Here is an 8,940-nt window from a genome sequence, read left to right as displayed (position 1 = left end):
ATTTTACTGTGGTAATTTTCGTAGTAAATAATTCGTGAGGTGCGAAATGTAGCCTTGGGTTTGATTGAAGGCTCAAGATGTGGCCTAGAATCAAAGAGAAGGCAATGTTTTCAAAAGTGCTGAAAAATGGAATTCTGCCCGAAGATGGAGGTGGCAACTGAATCTGTGGGAAATCTTAAAATAAGCTGCAACCTCCATGATTAAACAAAAATTACACATCCAATCTTTTTCTCCCGGACACTCTTTCTACTTTATTCAGTTTTTCCACTTTTCAAGAACCGCAAATGAATGTTTGCTCAGTTTGTTATCAACGGTCGAAGCCGTGGCCACCTTAGTGATAAATCTTAACTGATTAGAGTGTAATGTGAGTTAAGTCTGTTCAAATATAAGTGCTACACGGCCAACATTTGCAAAAACGTAATCCTTCCTTAGTGATAAAGCGCCTCCTTCGAAAGCTGTTTTGTGGCAATATTACCACCTAACGTTGCTCGCAGGACTGCTATTGCGTTGATGGTGGGTTGAGATGAAAGTTCAATCTTTGTCAATTGATTCTGATGTGGAATTGTGACCGTGGAAACATTTTATTATAAAATGGCTCAAATCGTGTCGGACCTGGAAAATAGCCACACAGGAAGGAAGCTACCCACAATGGCAATAAGGTTAGGCTTTTTAATTGAGATCTTTTTCATATAGTTATCTTTTTAAGCTGTTTATCGGATTCCCGTATAAATTCTTATATATTTGTCGGCCACGCGCACACTGAGCTTGGGGTGCCTGTGATGGCAGAACCGTCGGGAACCACACCCCTACCACCTGGGTTCATTTTGCACTCACGTCCAATCTCCTCTCTTTGCTAGAAACCAAGATGGCGGCTAGAAACGCTTCGTAAAATTAAACGAGGAAGATAAAAAATGGAACGACTACTGTGGCAAACGGGGAAAGAGTTTGAGCACTGGTTTGGACTACTGGCCTGCCACCCGACTTATTATTCACGTTATTCGATCGACCTACCGATGAATCTGGAAATTATCGAACAAACACTGGTAGGTCACCGTAGTTAATAATATACTTGTTACCAATAAATCTTACTACTTGCCAAGGACAAGAACTAACTACTGTAAATTTAACATTCGCTTTCTGAAACTCTATTCAGGAAGAATTTAAATCTAAGTCACGTGCTTGCTTTAAAAACACCATTTTACAGTTGTGTGCTTAGTTACCTGGCCTTTGAATGAAAGTGAGTCTGGAGTTGACCTTGCTTTGATAGAAACCTCACTGCTTTTCTTATGTCAGTGTGTTGTTCTCATGCTAATTAGTAGGAATTTACATAAGAAAAGCAGTGAGGTTTCTATCAAAGCAAAGTCAACTCTGGCCTCACTTTCATTCAAAGGCCAGGAAACTGTAAAATGGTCTATAATTTCTCTTCTCATAGGTTATGATATAGTTAACTGCTGTTTGATCCTTTTCAATTTCCCAATGAAATGTGTTATCATTCATCTTTTGCTCTCTACTATCTGTTTTTAAGTTGCCCCTTGCTTGTGTGTGCATATTTCTTGTTTGCTTGTGTCTTCTAGTTCATTGTAGTCACTTATTAATTGATGCACTCTGTTAACCTATCATTATTTTACATTATCAAAACCTTAATCCGTTTGACTGGACCATTTATTTCAATTATCTCTGCTACTATTGTCTATTGTAAATAACATGGCATGCACCCATTTTTTCGATGTTGTCTTCTATTTCACATCAGGCAGGTATTTTGACAGGTCACAGGTCACTGAGGTTTACTGGTCATTGTCTTAACATTACTGAAACAAGTATACCGGTAACCCTTTCCTTCTGTCATCTTATGCCAAAATAATAGTTTTTAGGCCAACGGTTGTGGTTGTTTCAGCACTCTTACAACAGTGACCTGCAAACCTGACCTGTGACCTGTGACCTGTAAAAATACCTGTCATTTTACATCAACAACTGAGTTGCAAAGTAGAGGTTGGGTGCGTGAGAAACATCGAGGAGCTTCCACTATTAATTGGCAGCCAGCTCCTAGACTGGCTGCCAATTAGAATTTTGACGAAACACGTGTGAAATTATTTCCTAATTTCACTCGTTGCCATTTGATTACTCATACTAATTCATGGCTGTATCTTGCAAAATAAAAATTCTGCAAGTGAAACTACTTTCAGAGAGTTTGATTCCCCATTACATGTTTCACACTGAAAACTCAAAAAATGCTTTGGCGATTTTTTACATGGCACTGATTTTATTCAACTTAATTATTGTATATTCCTGTTAAAATTACGGCAGTTCAAAAAATACAGTAGTACTTTCCATATTATTGCAAAACATGTTGACTTTTACTTTGTTGTTAGAGTTAAGTGTGCAATTTCTATCAATTTCTATTCAAGTGTTATTGTATCATTGTTAACTAGATAAGTTGAGTTGCAGTGCTTTCGAATAACAAAATTACAACTGTTTGGTATTTTGGAACTCTGATACAAATCTGCAAACTATGTATTATATTGAATGTCTTGTTGGCACTTAGCGATTAACAATTATTGGATGAGGTTGAGCATGTTAGCGATAATTATCAAGGCCAAAGTTTGTGTTATCTGCTGAAGCCGAAGGCTGAGGCGGATAACACAAACTGAGGCCTTGATAATTATCGCTAACATGCGAAAACTGAATTCAATAATTGTTTTATTATGCATATTCCTGAGCTGAGCTCCGCCATGACAAAACTGATCAAACTGCTGGTTAGTGTGTCAGGTGACGTCACTTCTGCATGCATAAAACTATTGTCTGTAGGTATGACGTCAATTCTACATATATAAAATCTATTGTTTGTAGTTATGACGTAAGAGAAACAGAGCAAGCAAGAATTAGCTGCGTGCTTATAGCCAATCAAAATCGAGCTGGTGACACCAATGTATAATAATAGCTATTACTGGTATTATTGGTTGAAAGAACCAGAATGTTCTCCCGTACTCGTCAAAACTACTATGTGAAATGACCAAATTTAAGGTTTTGACGACAATGTGGACAAACTACTGCGAATCTTTCGGCCTCTTTACTGCAAATCCGTTCGTTCCAATCCAGTTTTAGGACACTTCACCCATATTGAACAAAAAAAAAACAAGATGGAATAATCATTGATGCAAGTACCCAATAGCTGAAAGTTATATTTGAAATGACATATTTGATGCTGTAGCTGCCATGGTTTTTTAAACTCCCTGGGTAGTTAACACTTTGTTCGAACGATTTGTAGCCCATTTCCTTCTAAGTTTACAGTATTTCAGTGTTTTTTGTGTTATGTTACAATATCGTACTCAATATCCAGTTCATTTCAGTAGTGTGAAGTCTAAAGTCCACATTCCGTGTCTCAACCAAAGGGTAAAGTGCAAGTATAGAATAGTTGTTCACATAAGGGAGTAGGTATATGTGTTATGAAAAAAAGGAACATACCACGAGAAATTGAACAAGATCGTCAACCCCCCGCAGTTTCAAAAACTTCAAAACAGTCAGAAGAACGCAAAACATCCAGTTCTCAAAGAGGAGGAGACAGTCAAAAACATTCTGACGTCCTTACTGAAAGAGGGGAAGATTGACGAAGAACTGTTTTATGATACCCAGGGGTAGTCAACCAGCGCATCTGTACGGACTGGCAAAAGTACACAAGAAAAACATCCCAGTCAAACCGGTACTGTCTATCCCCGGGTGTGCATACCACAAGGTAGCCGTCCGTGTGGCAGAATGGTTATCGGTGGTTCCTGAGTGTAAAATCAAGTCCTCGACCAAGACAGTATGTGATAAACTGAAGACTTTTATTCTTGAAGAAGACGAGATTATGATTAGCTTTGACGTGTTATCATTATATACTAATGTACCAGTAATGGAGGCAATCCTGGTGTGTACCGACAAACTGTACAACCTGCTAATAGACTAGAGACCCCCGATTGATTGAGAAACCTTTATCACACTCACCAAAGTAGCATCTTGTGAAGTGGTCTTGTCCAGTCACGATGGCTTCTACAGCTGTACATTATAAACAGGTTGATGGTCTGGCCATGGGGAGTCCACCTGCCCCACATCTAGCAAATGGGTGGCTCAGCCAGTTTGAGAACCTTATTAAAGATGACACAAAGATATATGATAGATACATGGATGATATCTTGAGAGAAATCAAGCACTCACAGGTGGAACAGAAATTGGAAGAAATTAACAATTTACACAAGAACTTAGAGTTTACCCTCGAAACGGAAGTGGATCACAATCTTTCATTTCTCGACATGTGATTAATCCACGACCATGAAACCGGCAAGCTATCCTCTACGTGGTATTTCAAACCCACTGACACAGGCCTCATCATGAACTATCATGCTCTAGCCCCCAAGAGGTACAAGTGTTCAGTGGTATCTGGGTTCATTTACCGGATCTGCCGCGCATGTAGTTCATGGCAGAATTTCCATGATAGCCTGAGAAAAGCAAAGCGCATACTGGAGAAAAACCAGTACCCTCCCTCATTCTATGACCCCATAATCAAGCAGACTCTCGAATACATTGCTGGAGAAGTAAAACACCCTACAGAGAAGCCATCAACCCAGTCAAACACAAGATCTGGCAAAGTCGCTCTGTTCATCCAGAATAGAGGAAAATGCACTGAGCATTATGCGTGTACGCTTCACAAATTCAATGCACCGTGTACCATCATTATGACAACTCAAACAGTACTGCCTTCACTAAAGCCACCAGTGGAGAAGATGCTTAAAAGTGGGCTTGTTTATCGTCTCACGTGTCCACGCTGCTCTGCATGCTATGCTAGCGAAACCAGCCGAAATCTCAAGTCTCGCTTCAAGGAGCACATCCAGAGAGCAGATCCAATGAAGTCCCATCTGTCCCAGTGCAGCACCACCATCACTGAAGAGAACGTGGAAATACTCAAAACGTCATTATGTGGAGAGTACTACCTACTGACACTTGAAGCCCTTCACATCAGAGAGCTAAAGCCCCAGATTAACACCAAGGATGAATTCAAGAGCAGGGAACTCATGATTAAGTTGTAGTCATAGGGTCCATGATCGCTAATCAACACCTTGGTCTGCTTGGTTTGGTAGCTTAGCTTATTGGTTATGCATAATGCTCATTGTATATATTAACTCATAAGTAGTTTTATTTTCACTTACACAAGCTTGAAGATGACTGCAAAGTCGAAAATATTAGCCAAGAATTTGGTGAAGAAATTAGCCATCATGTTGGTTCCTTTTGACCATAAAAACTTTGTTAACGACTTGATTCCCCCCAAAACTAGGTAAGGGATGCTTTACAATTTTTTATGATCATGGCATTTAAAAAATATATAATACTTTTTCTTAACAATAGCAGGAGAATATTAACCCACGAGATGTGTTTCTGAGTAATACAATGACCAAATATTGCGTGCAACAAAAAAACAAAAATTCATGCATGTACATGTACAATTCAAAAATAAATAAACATTTCCCCCCTAGCTAGTTTGTCAGGTAGCCTTCTATGGTGTAGTTGTCATCGTGAGCACTTCTGAATGTTCGAATGTTACTTGGGGGTACTTTTTCTGAAAAGTGTGTACCACGAGAGAGTCCCATGAGCAAAGAAATCTTAAGGATGTGCAGGACAATCCCGACCCAAAAAAAAAACGCCTGGGAGCCTTCACTTTGTACAAAAGATTTTTAGCCAATTTCCTATAAAGTTCACAGAATGTTATTTCCGTGTCCCAATGATAGGGTTAGGTGCGATTGTTGAATTGTTGTTTGCATTTAAAACTGTCGTTAATGCAATTGTCATGTACCCAATGCAGTGGACACAGGATGTTGTGCACTGGAGATCATGACATGTCAACCACTGAGTAGAACAATCAGACGGGCTTCTTTAAGAGTATTTAATATCAAAATGAACTTGGCCAAATATTGCACACATGTGTTGAAAACTATGAATGAAGCAAGAGGCATGGCAAAGAACAACATGGAATCGCTGAATGCTTAAAATTAGAAGTCGCAGGTAAGTAAACGTTGATTTCCAGATTCAAGACAAGCAAACGAAGAAGTACAGAGACAGACTGGTCAAAAGCTCCAAATGCATCTCCAAAACTGAAGACGCTTCGCTTAGAAGAAGATGATTTAGATGGCTTGTTTCATTGTCCAGTGAAAGATTGTAACCATGATGGATTCCGTATCTCAAAGAGGTTGCAGAAAACATGTTAAGAGAAAACATGGCTGGTTCATTTATTTTGATGAAAACCCCATCACGTTCCCAATCAAGAAGGAACGAGTCCCAAAAAGGAAGAAAAGGACACAAGTTCAACCCTCACAGCAAGATCTGTACCTACTTTTGATCGCTCAAGTGTAATCGTGAAAGAACTTCTGTCTTGGGTAACAGGGAGTGGTGGAGGATGCAAGAGTGACTGACAAGCATAACAAATCGTCTTAAGTTTCTAAAATTCTGTTGCAAGGACGAAGAAGAACTTTTTCTGGACATAATTGACTTTAGCTTCTGCTCACCTAATCTACTCTTCAAATTCGTTGATACAATACAGGATGGATGGAAACTTGGGCACGTGGGGCGCTTTGATTATTTGGACGCCATTGCCAAACTGATGGATTTCAGAAAAGTAAACGGGGCATCCGAGGTTGTGTTGAGGGGTTTGTCGTTTACAGAAACCTACATCCCTAAATCAGTTTAAAAAATGATGCCATTGCAATAGACAAAGGAACTCAACATTGACACTTGGGCCACACTGGAGGTTGTTAAGCGCTACTTGCCAAACTACGAGACTGTTCTCAAAGCATGCAAGGATAAACCGGGTACAGTATCTCCAGTGGAGTTGTCTTTTGCAACAAAATTTCTTGTGGTATATCTGTTGATCAAGGTTAAAGGCTCACACCCTATGACCTACATGTACCAGTATTTAACTGTTCAAATGGTTCACTCAGAAAATGTTTAAAACAGCAGGAAAATATGGCTTTGACTCTCTTTTCCTCACCGACCTAAGCATGCAGATGTTAAATGGCTACATTGACCACATTATTTTGGCCTAACCTAAAACCAAATGGCAGCCAACACATCAAACTTGGCGAGCTGATGAGCAAATTGGTGTTTGACGCGATCGGAAAACAGGTTCACCCAACTTGTTACCGACAAATACTGGAGACGGCCAGCTCCAAGAAACTTAGTAGCAAAGCACAGGGCAGGATCTCCAAGGATCAGAAGCATAGTTCTGTTGTGGCAACAGTGCATTATCAAAAGCAACAATCCCGAGAGGTGGCGAACAAGGCGCATGAATACTTGGAATCACTTGTGGCATGAAGGGCTCTGAGTTAGAAATGGATCTCCAATCAGGACTTCCAGACAAATCTGTGTCCTCGCCTCAAAAAGAAGAAAAGAAGGATGGGTCGACCCCAAAGAAGAAAACATTTTCATTACGCGCACTAAGTTCAAGAGCCATAACCAGGCCTCGAAACACCCGATTGTTTGAGGGGAAGAAAAATTCTACTATTCACTCCTGAAGAGGATAAATATATGAAGATGGGACTAGATTGCCATGAATTCGGAAATTGGACAGCTGTTCTTAGAGATCCAGGTTTTCATTTTCAAAAAGGACTAAAACTGAACTCTCTTTTAAATTGTGCGATTAGAAAGTTTCGATCAAAATGTAGTAAAGCATAGAAAAATCTAGTAATGTTTAAGGTAGGATACCCACATTAAACCTCTATCAGATGAAATTCGGATGAAATTCAGTTGATCCTCGGTCAGCATCATACAAATAACCAAAAAGCCTATGTTGTCAACTATCCGTTTCCTATGTGCCCCGATGATATAAAGTTTAGCAAATTCACTGCGAACGTATCTAGGCAGTAAATACAGTAATTCCAGTTATCATAACATTGGTTTTTATCAAATTGAACAAACTGAACTCTGTTGGCATACAATGAATTGACTGCACTTAACATTATTTTTTTTTTTTTTCATTTCAGTCACCTCGTAACAAATCTCAACATCTTCTTTTTCTATTTGTTTTAGACTTGTGATCATATAACATGGACTTTTATTGTTGGCTAGGTCTAAAAAAGTCTGTTCTCCTCCCTTTCTTGGACACTGGGGTGCTTGTTTGGGATGGATGTTTTCTTAAGAAACCTTGAAGAATTTTTGAAAAAATTGAAAAATATATCAGGGAAAGCCAATTTTTCAACCAAATGCAAACTTTATTCAATTATTCTTGTGTTAGAGAATGAAATTTGAACCAACATTTAATCTTGACTCTGGTTGAAAAAGTGGATAATTCTTCCTCTTTTTGGAACTGGGGTTCTAGATTGCTGACTCTGTCTTTTCTGAGACTTCCTTTTTGGGGTGGATGATTGGCCATGCACTTTGGGTTCAGTGGATTTCCTTGCAAGGATAGGGTAGGGGACACCAGATGCTGTTGACTCGCTGTGCTTGTGTTGGAGAGACCCACTGCATATCCACAGCCTTCTTGCTCCATTCCAAAAGTGTATGCTTTGCAAGCCAGGGAACCTCTTCCCTCTGAAATCTCAACTTCAGCGCTTCGACAGTTACTTCCATCATGAAATGGACTGCTTTCTTTATCCCTGGCTCTGTGGCTGCATCTTCATTTCTTTGGAGCTCTTGGAGTTCCTTTTCCTTTTCCAACTCCCACTTGTTGTTGAAGTACTCACATGCTTTTTGTTCAAGCAATCGTTGCTCTTCTTCTTTCTTTCTGGAGAAGTATTCCTCTCTGGAACGGTCTATATTTGGATGGTAAGGGCCAGTGACAGAATCTAGCAGGTGGCCATCTTCCCCTCTCATCATTCCAAGTGCAATCCAGCACTCCTTAGTTTCTTCCAGCATATGCAATCGAGCGTACTATTTTTGGCTCTTCCCTTCGTCGACAACACGTTTGACTTTAGTTGCAAG

Source organism: Montipora foliosa, chromosome 14 (genome assembly GCF_036669935.1).
Source record: "Montipora foliosa isolate CH-2021 chromosome 14, ASM3666993v2, whole genome shotgun sequence".
NCBI lineage: Eukaryota > Metazoa > Cnidaria > Anthozoa > Scleractinia > Acroporidae > Montipora > Montipora foliosa.
This window is presented reverse-complemented; position numbering follows the sequence as displayed.